This window comes from Aulostomus chinensis, chromosome 4, assembly GCF_037954235.1.
Source record: "Aulostomus chinensis isolate RoL2024-O1b breed Wild chromosome 4, RoL_Achi_v1.0, whole genome shotgun sequence".
NCBI classification, from domain to species: domain Eukaryota; kingdom Metazoa; phylum Chordata; class Actinopteri; order Syngnathiformes; family Aulostomidae; genus Aulostomus; species Aulostomus chinensis.
In genome coordinates this window covers 27,950,820-27,966,067 of record NC_141323.1, presented here as the reverse complement: position 1 = coordinate 27,966,067, position 15,248 = coordinate 27,950,820, and the positions used below count along the sequence as shown (strand labels likewise).

The window sequence follows — 15,248 nt, the reverse complement described above, 5'->3', positions numbered from 1 at the left end:
TTCCTTTTAAAATGCAGGAACGTTGTGCAGATCCAGGATCAGTGGGAACGGCTGTTTGCTTTAAACGGTTGGGGGGAAAGAGTCGATTTATTGTCGAGTCAATGTTATTTGTATTGTGCCGAATCACAACAAAAGTTATCTCAAGACACTTGACAGGTAAAGCAGGTCTAGAACCACACTCCTTCAATGAATTCACGTATGTGAAGATATTCAACTTATGTGACAAATTCTCATGACAATGAGTCCAGAGAACCTGTCAGCGTTGACATTCCCCTGGTGTCAGTGAAGTCATGTCAACGGACCTGGGGCCTGTAGTTGGTGTCCATCCTTGATATCCTCCAAACAGGTCATCAAACTTGGCCCTCGTCAGCTTGAAGGACAGCTGGAAACGGCCTTTGTCCAGGCACAGTTTTTGGAGAAAGCGAGTTAAGAAGTTTAGAGTTCCAAGAAGCTTCTTCAGTTCGTTCAGTTTGGTCCTGTAGAACTGTTCAATGTGTCATGACTTCAGAGGCTCAAATCCTCTCTAAGTTCTAGTGAGAGTGGAAGAGATTATAAAATGAGAGAAGCAGGGCCCTCACTCAGAGCTGAAACAGCTCAGTTGGGAGAGCGTTAGACTGAAGATCTAAAGGTCCCTGGTCCGATCCCAGGTTTCAGCAGAGGAACAGCATTGACTTTACTTTACAGTGGAGGAACTGCAGACATGAAGGAAACGAACATCTTGTCCTGTGCATTCTTGTGACATTAGAGATGTTTTTGGAGCCTCTTGTTGGATTTTGCCACAGAGAATCAGAGCCAATCAAAAGCCTGGTGGACTTTAACATGGAGGATTGAACAAGTCAAGAAAGCAGCAGTTTGACCTTCACAGGTGTTTGTTTTCCTGTCTAAATGCTGTAGAAAGAGCCTGAGTAGCTCAGACGGTAGAGCATCAGACTTTTAATCTGAGGGTCCAGGGTTCAATTCCCTGTTCAGGTGCTATGGATGTTCCAGTGTTTGACAACATGGTACTGGATGAAATTTAGTGTTGAACAAACTGTCATCATCAAAAGTAGAAGTGTTCTTGTCTTTCCACTGTGAGACTGTTGCTCGAAAAGTGACCAATAATAATTTCATGATGCATGCAATTAACAAAACACCTACATTAATGGTTGCAGGGGGGCTGGAGCCTATACCGGCATCTACAGGTGAGAGGCAGGGTTCACCCTGGACAGGTTGCCAGTCCATCACAGGGCCAACAATACAGAGATGAAAAACCATTCACATTCATACCTATGCGCAATTTAGAGTGTCCAATCAGCCTCTTCCCAAATTACATGTCTTTGGACGGTGGGAAGAAGCCGGAGTACCTGGAGAGAACCCATGAATGTACGGGGAGAACATGCAGACTCTACACAGAAAGATTCTGCACCCGAGCCTGGACTCAAACCCAGAACCTTCTTGCTGTGAGGCAACAGTGCTAACCACTGCATCATCATGCCGCCGTGGTCTTATATACTTTTCTCAATTGTGTTTCTGTCATGTCCTCCTGAGATCAAAGACAGAATTCTAGTTACTCTCAAAACCCTGATGACATCATCAGGAATTCTGACTTTGATCTGGAGACTCTTGCTTTAATCTGAATTTGATCTGACTAATGATTTGGTTTCGGCCACCTAATTTCTCCTGATGGACTGGTGACCTGTCCAGGGTGAACCCTGCCTCTTGCCCAATGTCACCTGGGATCGCCCCCCCCCCCCCCCCCCGTGACCCTTCAAGGATAAGAATAGAAAGTGGATGGAGGGATGGACTTAACACTGAAATCAGCTGATCTGATCCACATTCTAATTCTTCCTTTCCCTCTTTAGGAGTCAATGAGAATAGTAGTGTATATAATAATGTATATACAACCTTGTAATATCTTTCCAAAGCTTTGAGTATTTCATCTTGTTTCTACTTGTAGTTTTAGTGTCTGGATCTTTTCTTTTTATATCCTGCTGTCTGCTCTTTGCTTTTGGAGCTTCCTTCAACAACTACCAAGCCTCCTGGGTACTGTAGGAAACACGGTCAAGTTCTTCTTACTTTTGCAGTAACGTCCTGCTCACATTGATCGGTCTTCATTTTGACTCCTCCCACTGCCACAATGACCAGCCTTTATACACTTGGTGACTGGGGCCCTGGTTGCTGCAGGCCTCAACACCAGCCTGTGGTTGTGAGCAGGGCAGAACAGAACTGACAGTATCTCACATGCAGGACCTGGGTCAGCGCCTGGTGCCAGCTGGGGCACCGCTTTAACCTCGACGCCCTTGAAGATCTTCTCCAGGAACTCGCCTTTTTGGTTCCATCAAGGCCTGTGAGGATGGTGAAGAGTGATCCACCACCAGGCAGCACAGTCAGCAGCAGCCATTTTGTTCCACTAGACTCAAATATGATAGTGAAAGCCTGGTGAGTGCTTGCTAACTAACACTTCCTGTTTTTATTGCTATTCTTCCATGAATGTGCTCATGTTGGCTTGTCCCCAACCACAGTTTCAAAGCCATGATGACATCTTTCATTGACAATCAGACTTATTTTTTTGCTATTTTGACAAATAAGGTTTCAACTGACACGACTGGCCAACGTCCTGGAGTTAATTCAGCCTGTAGAACCAGGTGCTGGTGTAGCTGAGTAGATAACCAATTAAAAAAAAGAAATTGTTTCACATTATATTATTTTGGTGAACCTTCTCAAAACCTGTCTTGCAAGAGTAACTCTTTCAATGTGCCTTTATCCTGTCATGTGATAGATTTTTGGTTATAGATTATTTAGTTCCGCATCACTTGTTACTGGCAGTGTTGCATGTACTGGGAGGAGCCTGCGGCTCTGGTTACACTGTGCCCATGTTGTTGGCTTGAAGGCAGCTCAGCGTTACTGCACATTGTTGTTTTGGAGAGTTCAAGATGAGGAGAACTCCTCAAGTTCAGGACATTTTCTTCCCACGAGTGATAAAAGCAGCCAACCCCTCCAGCACAGAGAGGATGTGAGAGACTGCCACACCTCTCCAGTGACCTAGGATACGATGGCAGTGGTGGGATTTGAACCCACACCTCCTCAGAGACTAGAGCCTTAATCCAGCGCCTTAGATCGCTCAGCCACACTACCTCACTGTGCTATTCAGTGAGTTGTCTTCAATCCCCCTGTCCCTCTGTCTTTCTCTCTGCTTGTCTTTCACCCTCATCTTGTTCCCCATCTTTTTGTCATTCTCTCCCTCCTGCATTTGAAGCTGTCCTTTATTAGTCACAACTGTCTTGACCTCAGGAGCCAAACTCACCAAAAACATATGCAAGTGGCTTTGGACAAAAGCGTCTGCTCAATGAAATTGTAGGATTGTAGACTTCTATAAATGTATAATATAATTGTAGAAATGCTCTCTATCACCACCCCCAACGTCTGTGCCAGGGTCTCTGGCCAGTGGTCAATGGCTCCTATCACCTGCCCAGGATGGATCCAGCTTGCTTGTCTTTGTAATTCTGCACTTATTAGAGACCTGGAAATAAAGGAATGCTGAAAAAGAGAAAATAGGACCTCACACAAATGGGCTTGTGACACAATTTTAAAGAATTGTGTAAATGTGAATCTTTTACAAATGTGTGTGTGAATGTGGTTGTTGTGGCCGCACCTGCCAGCGACTGGTCTGCAAACTGATTCCTAACAGGTCCTAACAACTCCTATCCAAAGTCCTAACACATCCTCACAGTCTTAACAACTCCTACCTGTCAGTGCTAACAGGTCCAAACGGGGGGAGGCAATCGGCTCTCTGGGGCCAGGGGGAAGACAGCCAATCAGCTCCAGGAGGCTGATTGGCTGTGCGGAGGAGGGGGAGGGGGGGCTGTGTTCAGTGGCATTGGCCCTACTGAGAGAACTGAAATTAAAAAAAAACTTTACGAGTGTCGTGCATCGTCCACCCTCGGAGGATTTTATCGTCGGGAGAGAACCATCCTACAAAAGAGTCAGAATCCTTCGTTTCTATTGCCGTTGTCTTGAGGGAAAAAATAACAACATGGAAAAATGTGCGTGTTTCGTTTCAAAAGAAAACGTGCTGATTTTTAGCGCAGAAGAGCTCCATTGTTAGATCTGCATGTGTTGACAGCTGACGTCCAACAGCGATAATATAATATAAACTCTAACATGAATCTGTTGGTCACTGTTAGCGTCAGAAATGCTCTCTCTCTCTCTCTCTCTCTCTCTCCCTCTCTCTCCTCTGCTTATTTGAATAAAGTTCACAACAAACAAATCACTGCGTACTGTAGTCGGTAGGCCGACCAAGACACTACATGTAGCTCTACATATAAAAGTTGGAGAGAAGAGAGGAACACAGCTCCATGTGGCAGGATCACAACATTCACATGGCAGCATCAGAAACAGAGACCAGACACTGAAAACACCTCCAGGTTGAGAGAACGTTGGTGTTTTCTCCTGATGGTAACAGATCCTATTCACCATTGGGGGACATTTACTATGCAAGCTTCCGCCCCTTGATAAGCAGGTGAACATACATCAGTGCTATTAGCATCAAGTTGACATGTAGCATTTGGTTAACAAGGTAGTGGTGTTGATGTGTGGCTTCAGATTAAGTGAGAGCAGGAAGTAGGAGGGCACTTCATTTTCACTCCAATGAACAGTCAGTAAAACAGTCAATCAAACGTGTTGAGAGCCTGCATATTCATAAATCTCAGTATCCCAGTATGGATGGCTAATGTATGGATAGCCACTTCAGTCTCCTTTGTACCTTAATTTCAGCTGAAGGCCTGACTCCAGGCTGCCCCATCCCCCCTTTTATCCTTTTACTTTGACATTTCACCCTTTCATCTGTAGTGCCTAAGCTGGGACATACGGATGGGGAGTGGAGAGGAATCTTGGAGCGGTACGCTGTCAGGGCTCTTAAGTTTTCCACGGGACAGCGTCCAAGAAACAAAAAATGGAAGGCAGCATTGAAGCTAATTGAAGAACATTCCTGTCCACTATACAGACATCTTTGGAGAACCAATCAAGTGCACTTGTGGATATCACAGGGTGAGAAAAATGGAATGATCCAGTTGTAAAGTATCCTGATAACTACATGGTAACTTCTCACTCAAGAAAAGGGTCCGTATGTAAAGTAGCCAGCCTGTGCAAAACGTGTGTCAGTGGAAGAATCAAAGGACTGGCCACACCCAGGGGAGAGGTAAATGGTACTGTCCAGCATCTGGGCTCACCATTGCAGAGTGAAGAGTGCTCTTTAGTTCAGTATTTTATTTTAGAGGTGAGTGAGTAAACAGTTCCATCCCTTATCACCCATGGGTGATACTGATCCTGTGTTGTTACATCCTGGGGGTGACACTGTTTTTCTTGTGTGTTGTATTTTACTTTTGAAAAAACAAAAAGAAAACAACAACAACTTTGTGTGGGGAAAAACAATCATCATCATCATCATCATCATCATCATCATCTACAGGCGAGGGCAGGGTTCACCCTGGACAGGTCACCAGTCCATCACAGGGCCAGCACATACAGACAGACAACCATTCACTCTCACAGTCACACCTACAGTCAATTTAGAGTATCAATCAGCCTCGTCCCCTCTTGATGTCTTTGGACTGTGGGAGGAAGCTGGAGTCATGTGACACCTCTTTGTGGTGAATTTAAAATGTGATGGAATGACAACAATAAGCTTTTATTCCACTCTAACATGCATCACATTTGTGTGTGAAGAGAGAGATGAAGCAGCACCCACTTCTACGATATCATTGTGTAGCAGATTAAATGTATTTACATATTTCAGAGAGCTTCATGAACTTATTGAACTTCTTCCTGATCTGGCCAACATTGGTTTGTCCTTAATGACCTGTTTATTTCAACCCAAACACAACTAGAAACAGTTTGGTCAGTATGTCCCAGCCTGGATTTGAACTCACAGCCTTGCGTTTTCAGCTCCCTGTCTCATCCTTTCCCTTTTCTTTCATCAAGGACAGCAAACATGAGCAGGTCTAGATTCACCTCCATCTTTGGAGGTTGTTGGATTTCCTCCTGAGGACCGTCAGGCTGTTTCCTCACTTTGCTGTGACACAACAGCAGACAGCAACAAGGACTGCTGCAGCGCACTTGGTAAAATCACCATCTGTAGACTGGACCAATATGCTGATGTGATCCTTTGATTAGTTTAGGATCAGTCAGAGATCAAAGACTGAAGGAGGAGATCAATGCTCAGAACCCAGAGATCAAAGACAGAATTCAGACATCAGCAACAGAATTCAGACATCAAACACATACCTGATGGAGGCTCCACCCCCCCCAGAAAGTTTCCATGTAAGTTTTATTGTTAAAGCGCCAAATCAAAAGAGTCAAATTTCTTTCAATTCACATTTTGTCCATTAACTTCATAATCACTCTTCTCAGTCGCCATCTCATCACATGACTAAAGTTTGGGTTCTGTATTGGTGGTAAAATATCCTTCCATGCCCCTCACTAGTTTGCACACAGAAAAGCATATTTTACTGGTTTCAAATCTCTTAGTGTGTTCTCTCACTTAAACCAGCTGTGGCAGCTTTCATTGTGTGATTGATTTTAAAATATAAATATGGAACAGAACCATTGGAATAAGATGTCAGGACATTTGAAGGAATGTAAATCTCCTGTTGAAATGTTGCAGTGTGCAGCTGAGGCTCTCTGGCAGTGGCACAAGGAGCCACAATGGCAGAACCTGGACCCTCCTGGAGGAGAACCACAGGTGAGGGCCTTCTTGGCTCCAGATTGATGGAAATCAAGTGTCTGAGGCTGTTAGCAGCCATGAAGTTGATCTGGTTGGGCACTGGTATTTTTTCTTGCTGCAGCTCAGGAGTGATTCAGGAGAAGAGTTTCAGAACAGCCAAGGTTGGGGACGGGAATTTTAAAATTTCCCCTGGAACCAGACAACCTTGGGAGGTAAAACCTCCAATCATAGCCACTCAGATGCAGCAGCAGAAAGAAGCTGTCATCTACCCTGACAGTCAGAGCATCAAGTCAAGAAAACATCAACCATCTTGGAGTTCCAAACCTTCACCTGTCAGATTCAGCTACTTCTTATTGTGGGACTTGAAATTTGAACACAATGGAATTTGGACAAGGAGTTTTCCTTCATGTCCAAACATCATCGTCCAGCCTCCAACCAGAGGTCCATCAGTTATCATGGGAGCCACATGTGGAGTCTGGATTCTTTTCTAGAATGGGACGGCAATGACAGTCCTGCCAAGTGACATCACTGACATGAATGGATGACTTCAGTCACATGACTGGATGACTTCAGTCACATGACTGGATGACAGTGTAGATGCCAATGTAGAGGTTTGGGAAATAGTCTCTGAGAATCCAGCTTGAACCAACGCCCTCCTTGTTTTTCAAAAACCCAAACAGTGACCATCAGTCTCCCTCCAATCCTGTAATTGGGTTCAATTTTGCTGTTCCATTTTGCAGCAGTAGGTGTCGCTGTGATACCTGGTTCAGTTCAAGAGTCCCAACTCCAGCTCATGTTGGTGACCTCAGTGGCAGGGTAAAATGGCGCTTCAGTGGATCATGTGGATCAACTCATGTCTGTCCTCACTGCTCCACAGGTCTGTCAAATGTTCTGTAAAATAGTTTGAGCCACAGCAGAGATGCTAGATTAGGAGTTGATGGGAGTTGTTGCAGATACCAGTGTCCAAAGTCCAGCTTGAACCTAGTTTGTGCCACTTATTTGTCAAGCTAGCAGAGATTCTTTTCAATGCCAAGCTAAAGTGACTTCTGTCTACAAAGGTAAACATATGTAGAAGGGAGCTGTACAAATTGAGTCCTTTTACCATTTCTTTCCCAGCTGCTTCTGGCGGCGCTGTTGTCACTTCCTGTGACCGTGGGAGGAAAGGGGTCCCCCTTCAGAATATGTTTTATGTCATGTTACTTCCTCTTCAACATGACTTTAGCAGACCAACTCCCTAAATAGCACAGTGAGGTAGTGTGGCCGAGCGGTCTAAGGCGCTTGATTAAGGCTCCAGTCTCTGAGGAGGCGTGGGTTCAAATCCCACCACTGCCATCATATCCCAGGTCACTGGAGAGGTGTGGTAGGTCGGTCATGGCCTCTCTGTGCTGGAGGGTTTGGCTGCTTTTATCATTTGTGAGAATAAAATATCCTGAACTTGAGGTGTTCTCCTCATCTTGAACTCTCCAAAACAACAATGTGCAGTAACGCTGAGTTGCCTTCAAGCCAGCAACATGGGCACAGTGTGTCCAGAGCCACAGGCTCATCCCAATATATGCAACACCGCCAGTGACATCTGCTTCAGTGTAACGGTGACTCTCCAAACTGAAGCTGATCCAGGACCAGCTCAGGAGGAGACATGGAGAACACAGGCTCTCTGATTTAATGCTGCTGTCTATTGAGAGGAACATCCCAGTTGACTCAAACAAGGCTGCTGATGTCTTCAAACCCAGGACCAGAAGAAGAATCCTCCTCTGAGTCCACAGACCTGAGCATCGCTGCTCTGACTACCACGTTACCTCCTGGTTATCAGTGTGAAGTCAATGGTGAGGTAGTCAGTTGTTCCTTGTGTTTTATTCCAGAGGCCTGGTAGTTAAACACTGAATTCAATAATTTTAATTATTTACTTGAAGTTTCATGCTGTTTTGCTGGAAATGTTTGACAACTTCTTGCATGTTGGTGCCCCATCACACACAACAGGTGCACTTGTACTCTTTTCACCTCTGACCCACAAACATTCATAGTCTTCCAGTGAACGTCCAATTATCTTCTGAAATCAGTGATGAATCTTTCCCTGCTGAGACTCATTATCTCTGACTGTGACTAGCATGTGCTAGCAGAATACAGCAGTCCTTCTTCATTATCTGTCTTTGTCTCTGACCAGCTCTCCTGCTCTCTTTCCTCCTACCAGTCAAAGCAGACATCTTCACCTACTGATCTTGGATCTTCTGCCTGTTCCTGCCTGGTAAAAGAAGGAACCAGCACCTGGTTCTACAGGCTGAATTAACTCCAGGACGTTGGCCAGCCGTGTCAGTTGAAACCTTATTTGTCCAAATAGAGAAAAAATAAGTCTGATTGTTAATGAAAGATGTCATCATGGCTTTGAAACTGAGGTTGGGGACAAACCAACAAGAGCACATTCATGGAAGAATAGCAATAAAAACAGGAAGTGTTAGTTAGCAAGAACTCACCAGTCTTTCACTATCATACTTGATTCTAGTGGAACAAAATGGCTGCTGCTGACTGTGCTGCCTGGTGGTGGATCACTCTTCACCATCCTCACAGTCCTTGATGGAACCAAAAAGGCGAGTTCCTCAAGAAGATCTTCCAGGGGGTCCAGGTTAAAGCGGTGCCCCAGCTGGCACCAGGCGCTGACCCAGGTCCTGCATGTGAGATACTGTCAGTTCTGTTCTGCCCTGCTCACAACCACAGGCTGGTGTTGAGGCCTGCAGCAACCAGGGCCCCAGTCACCAAGTGTATAAAGGCTGGTCATTGTGGCAGTGGGAAGAGTCAAAATGAAGACTGACCAATGTGAGCAGGACGTGACTGGAAAAGTAGGAAGAACTTGACCATGTTTCCTACAGTACCCAGGAGGCTTGGTAGTTGTTGAAGGAAGCTCCAAAAGCAAAGAGCAGACAGCAGGATATAAAAAGAAAAGATCCAGACACTAAAACTACAAGTAGAAACAAGATGAAATACTCAAAGCTTTGGAAAGATACTACAAGGTTGTATATACATTATTATATACACTACTATTCTCATTGACTCCTAAAGAGGGACAGGAACAATTAGAATGTGGATCATATCAACTGATTTTAGTGTTAAGTCCAGTGACATTGGGCAAGAGGCAGGGTTCACCCTGGACAGGTCACCAGTCCATCAGGAGAAATGAGGTGGTTGGTATCATGCAACCTAAACTAAAACTTCAGTTAGATCAAATTCAGGTTATAGTAAGAGTTCAACACTAAACTTCATCCAGTACCGTGTTGTCAAACACTGGAGCATCCACAGCACCTGAACAGGGACTTGAACCCTGGACCCTCAGATTAAAAGTCTGATGCTCTACCATCTGAGCTACTCAGGCTCTTTCGACAGCATTTAGACAGGAAAACAAACACCTGTGAAGGTCAAACTGCTGCTTTCTTGACTTGTTCAATCCTCCATGTTCAAGTCCACCATGCTTTTGATTGGCTCTGATTCTCTGTGGCAAAATCCAACAAGAGGCTCCTCTAAGAATGAAGAAAGAAGGCTAAGAATGCACAGGACAAGATGTTAGTTTCCTTCATGTCTGCAGTTCCTCCACTGGAAAGTAAAGTCAATGCTGTTCCTCTGCTGAAACCTGGGATCGGACCAGGGACCTTTAGATCTTCAGTCTAACACTCTCCCAACTGAGCTATTTCAGCTCTGAGTGAGTGCCCTGCTTCTCTCATTTTATAATCTCTTCCACTCTCACTAGAACTGAGAGAAGATTTGAGCTTCTGAAGTCATGACACATTGAACAGTTCTACAGGACCAAACTGAATGAACTGAAGAAGCTTCTTGGAACTCTAAACTTCTTAACTCGCTTTCTCCAAAAACTGTGCCTGGACGAAGGCCGTTTCCAGCTGTCCTTCAAGCTGACGAGGGCCAAGTTTGATGACCTTTTTGGAGGATATCAAGGATGGACACCAACTACAGGCCCCAGGTTCGTTGACATGACTTCACTGACACCAGGGGAATGTCAACGCTGACAGGCTCTCTGGACTCATTGTCATGAGAATTTGTCACATCAGTTGAATATCTTCACATACGTGAATTCATTGAAGGAGTGTGGTTCTAGACCTGCTTTACCTGTCAAGTGTCTTGAGAGAACTTTTTTTGTGATTTGTCACAATATAAATAACATTGACTCGACAATAAATCGACTCTTCCCCCCCAACCGTTTAAAGCAAACAGCCATTCCCACTGATCCTGGATCTGCGCAACGTTCCTGCTTTTTAAAAGGAAAATTGTCATCATTGCTTTTGCAGGATGTGCTTGCTGATGGAGAATTGTTGGCTATAAACTCATTGAACTCACTCCAAGTCATTATTTTTGAGCAAACTCATGACTCCTGATGTTTAGCCACGTTACCGGTCTTCCCCATGACGGGTCGGTGGCAGCACTCGTCTACGTTCTCCCGCAGACTTTCTGCGGTTCCATCTTCCAGATTTTATTGATGAGGATTGTTGGTGGATGAGAGAATTGAAAATTTCTTACTGCAGTTTGAGGTTTGTATGATTGAAACTGTGTAGATTAGTGTTAAGAAGTTAGCTGGTTTGGATAAATTCAGGTATGAGCCACCACACTGAATCAGGCACAGGTATGACGTTCACCCTGACATAGAACATCAACAGCTTAACATTGTTGGCAGGACTCCAACCTGAGCAGGGAGACCCTAATGGATTTCTAGTCCATCGCCTTCACCACTCAGCCACAACCACATTGACACACATTTGTAGAGGATGGATATTCACAAAATTATCTTAATTTCTGTCACAAGCCCATTTGTGTGAGGTCCTATTTTCTCTTTTTCAGCATTCCTTTGTTTCCAGGTCTCTAATAAGTGCAGAATTACAAAGACAAGCAAGCTTGATCCATCCTGGGCAGGTGATATGAGCCATTGACAACTGGCCAGAGACCCTGGCACAGACGTTGGGGTGGTGATAGAGAGCATTTATACAATTATATTCTATATTTATAGAATTCTAATATCCTACAATTTCATTGAGCAAATGCTTTTGTCCAAAGCCATGTACGTATATCACATATATAGAATATATATGTTACTCTTTTATCTACGTATTAACCACAAAATGCAGTCAAATGCCAGTAAATTCTGAGTATTTATTCATTATTTATTGTTATTTATTATTTTTGAATCCATTTTCACTGTCACTCTTCTGTTCATTTTCAGTTTGATTCATAAAAATGAACAAACTTTGATGTGTTTTCTTCTCTTGTGTGTCAACAATTTTGGATTTGGAATCTCCTGACAAACAGACCACATGACCAAGATGAAGTGTTTTTGGTGAGTTTGGCTCCTGAGCTCAAGACAGTTGTGACTAATAAAGGACAGCTTCAAATGCAGCTGTGAAGCCTCATTGTCAGCTGGGAGGAACGACAGGTGTCTCCCTCTAGTGGCTCCTCACAGCAACACGAGCCTCATTTCATTCACATGCATCCACCACCTCATTACCAAAGGCCAGTTGGGCCTCCACAGACAGGTGAGTTTCAAGTGTTGGACAAAGGTCTTTAAGATGTTCTTATTAATTCTATAACATCTGAGATTAAAATCTATGGAATTACGACCAACAAGCAGTCAAACACCTGATCAGATGCTCCTTCATGAGGCTGAGAAGAATCAATCTAAACTGGGATGAAGAAAATTAATTGAGAAGAGAAACCTACTGATTGGATGACATGGACCCACCTGATCCATGTCAGCCTTGTTGGAGCAGAAAGAGGTGGATCAGAGGAATCAGTGGATCAAGACTCAGGTGTCAGATGAAGAATCTCTTTATTCACAATGGAGTCAGAGAAATCTTCCAACGTGAACGTGACAGACCATTTTATACCAAAGACAGGCTGTGTGTGTGTGTGTGGGGGGGGGGGGGGGAGACGGGACAATGGCTTAAGGGAGCTCCAGGTAACTGGTTTGAACTGGTCCCTCATCTCTGTGAGTAGAAACCATCTGAGGTGGAGGGTGAAGATCTGCTTTGTCCTCCTGATCTCCCAGGAAAGCCAGTATAGATGTTGAGCTTGGAGGAGTTGATGGCCTCCTTCATCTTCTTGTTGGAGATGTTTGCTAAACTCAGCACCACCACAGATCAGAGGAAAGTCCACTTGTCAGCTGGACACTGGAGTTTCTAGTGACCTGCAGGATCTTAGTTGTGGTGGCAGCAGGCCTGTTCTAAGAGCTTTGCTCACATTCATGATCAGGCTTCATAATGGTTCTGGACCACTGAGTGATAGGAGCTGATCCTGGAGCAGCAGAAGACAAATATAGAGAAGAAAAGACAAAAGACAGAGAGAAATGAGGGAGAGAATGACAAAAAGATGGGGAACAAGATGAGGGTGAAAGACAAGCAGAGAGAAAGACAGAGGGACAGGGGGATGGAAGACAGACAGACAACCAACAACAGCAACAGCAACAGCAGCAATAATAGTTTTGATATTGTCCTGTTATTGATGTTTTCATGTGAAAGTGGCATATTTAAGATAAAAGACACTGTTAGAACAGAAAGATCCATAGAACCCACCAACCAGAGGTGTGTCTGGTACAGATGTGGAATTATTGGCTCACACAATGTTGAGGCAACTGGGAAGAAGACAAACAAAAAAGGCTTGTGTGATTCAGACATTCATCAAAAATGGTCCTGTCGAACTGTTCAATGTGTCATGACTTCAGAAGCTCAAATCCTCTCTAAGTTCTAGTGAGAGTGGAAGAGATTATAAAATGAGAGAAGCAGGGCCCTCCCTCAGAGCTGAAACAGCTCAGTTGGGAGAGCGTTAGACTGAAGATCTAAAGGTCCCTGGTCCGATCCCAGGTTTCAGCAGAGGAACAGCATTGACTTTACTTTCCAGTGGAGGAACTGCAGACATGAAGGAGACTAACATCTTGTCCTGTGCATTCTTATGACATTCAAGACATTTTTGGAGCCTCTTGTTGGATTTTGCCACAGAGAATCAGAGCCAATCAAGAGCATGTTGGACTTTAACATGGAGGATTGAACAAGTCAAGAAAGCAGCAGTTTGACCTTCACAGGTGTTTGTTTTCCTGTCTAAATGCTGAAGAAAGAGCCTGAGTAGCTCAGACGGTAGAGCATCAGACTTTTAATCTGAGGATCCAGGGTTCAAGTCCCTGTTCAGGTGATGTGGATGTTCCAGTGTTTGACAACATGGTACTGGATGAAGTTTAGTGTTGAACGAACTGTCATCATTAAAAGTAGAAGTGTTCTTGTCTTGCCACTGTGAGACTGTTGCAAGAAAAGTGACCAATAATAATTTCATGTGGCATGAAATTAACAAAAGACCACAAATAACACTGGTCAAGTTAATTTTATTTATTTTGCGCCAAATCACAACAAAAGTTATCTCATGACTCTTTACAGGTAGAGCAGGTCCAGTACCAAACTCCTTCAATGAATCTACACCAACAATTCTCCATCAGCAAGCACATCCTGCAACAGTGGTGACAAAACCTTTTAACAGGCAGGAACATCAAGCATCAAGGTGATACCTTCCAGGGTACCGATCTCATGAGATAAACTTGTAAAGTGTCATGAGATAACTTCTGTTGTGATTTGGCACTTTATAAATAAAATTGACTTGACTTGACTTGGAAGTTAGAATTAAATTTAAAGTAGAAAAATCTTCCCTCTTCAATCCTGTCACTCAGTGTTGTAAACTGTTTCAAACAAATTCTACTGTTCAACGGTTCAAGAGTTTCTAATGAAGCTGAATGTGCTCTCTTTTACTTTCCTCAATTGTGTTTCTTTCATGTCCACCTGAGATCAAAGACAGAATTCTAGGTACTGTCAAAGCCCTGATGACATCATCAGGAATTCTGACTTTGATCTGGAGACTCTAGCTTTAACCTGAATTTGATCTGACTAATGTTTTAGTTTAGGTTGCATGATACCGACCACCTCATTTCTCCTGATGGACTGGTGACCTGTCCAGGGTGAACCCTGCCTCTTGCCCAATTTCACCTGGGACCCCCCCCCCCCCCTCGTGACCCTTAAAGGATAAGAATAGAAAGAGGATGGAGGGATGGACTTAACACTGAAATCAGCTGATCTGATCCACATTCTAATTCTTCCTTTCCCTCTTTAGGAGTCAATGAGAATAGTAGTGTATATAATAATGTATATACAACCTTGTAGTATCTTTCCAAAGCTTTGAGTATTTCATCTTGTTTCTACTTGTAGTTTTAGTGTCTGGATCTTTTCTTTTTATATCCTGCTGTCTGCTCTTTGCTTTTGGAGCTTCCTTCAACAACTACCAAGCCTCCTGGGTACTGTAGGAAACATGGTCAAGTTCTTCCTACTTTTGCAGTCACGTCCTGCTCACATTGGTCTGTCTTCATTTTGACTCCTCCCACTGCCACAATGACCAGCCTTTATACACTTGGTGACTGGGGTCCTGGTTGCTGCAGGCCTCAACACCAGCCTGTGGTTGTGAGCAGGGCAGAACAGAACTGACAGTATCTCACATGCAGGACCTGGGTCAGTGCCTGGTGCCAGCTGGG

The 15,248-nt window shown here is 44.1% G+C and overlaps 5 non-coding genes across 5 annotated transcripts; 3 read left to right on the top strand and 2 right to left on the bottom strand.

Annotated features, from left to right (window-relative positions):
• The first annotated feature begins 583 nt into the window (after positions 1–583).
• Positions 584–656, top strand: trnaf-gaa (transfer RNA phenylalanine (anticodon GAA)). Its single transcript has one exon. It is a non-coding gene; the product is annotated as a tRNA-Phe (tRNA).
• Positions 657–899: 243 nt separating this feature from the next.
• Positions 900–972, top strand: trnak-uuu (transfer RNA lysine (anticodon UUU)). Its single transcript has one exon. It is a non-coding gene; the product is annotated as a tRNA-Lys (tRNA).
• A 9,016-nt stretch (positions 973–9,988) lies between these two features.
• Positions 9,989–10,061, bottom strand: trnak-uuu (transfer RNA lysine (anticodon UUU)). The gene has a single exon. It is a non-coding gene; the product is annotated as a tRNA-Lys (tRNA).
• Positions 10,062–10,307: 246 nt separating this feature from the next.
• trnaf-gaa (transfer RNA phenylalanine (anticodon GAA)) lies at positions 10,308–10,380 on the bottom strand. The gene has a single exon. It is a non-coding gene; the product is annotated as a tRNA-Phe (tRNA).
• Positions 10,381–13,481: 3,101 nt separating this feature from the next.
• On the top strand, positions 13,482–13,554 carry trnaf-gaa (transfer RNA phenylalanine (anticodon GAA)). The gene has a single exon. It is a non-coding gene; the product is annotated as a tRNA-Phe (tRNA).
• Positions 13,555–15,248: the final 1,694 nt, after the last annotated feature.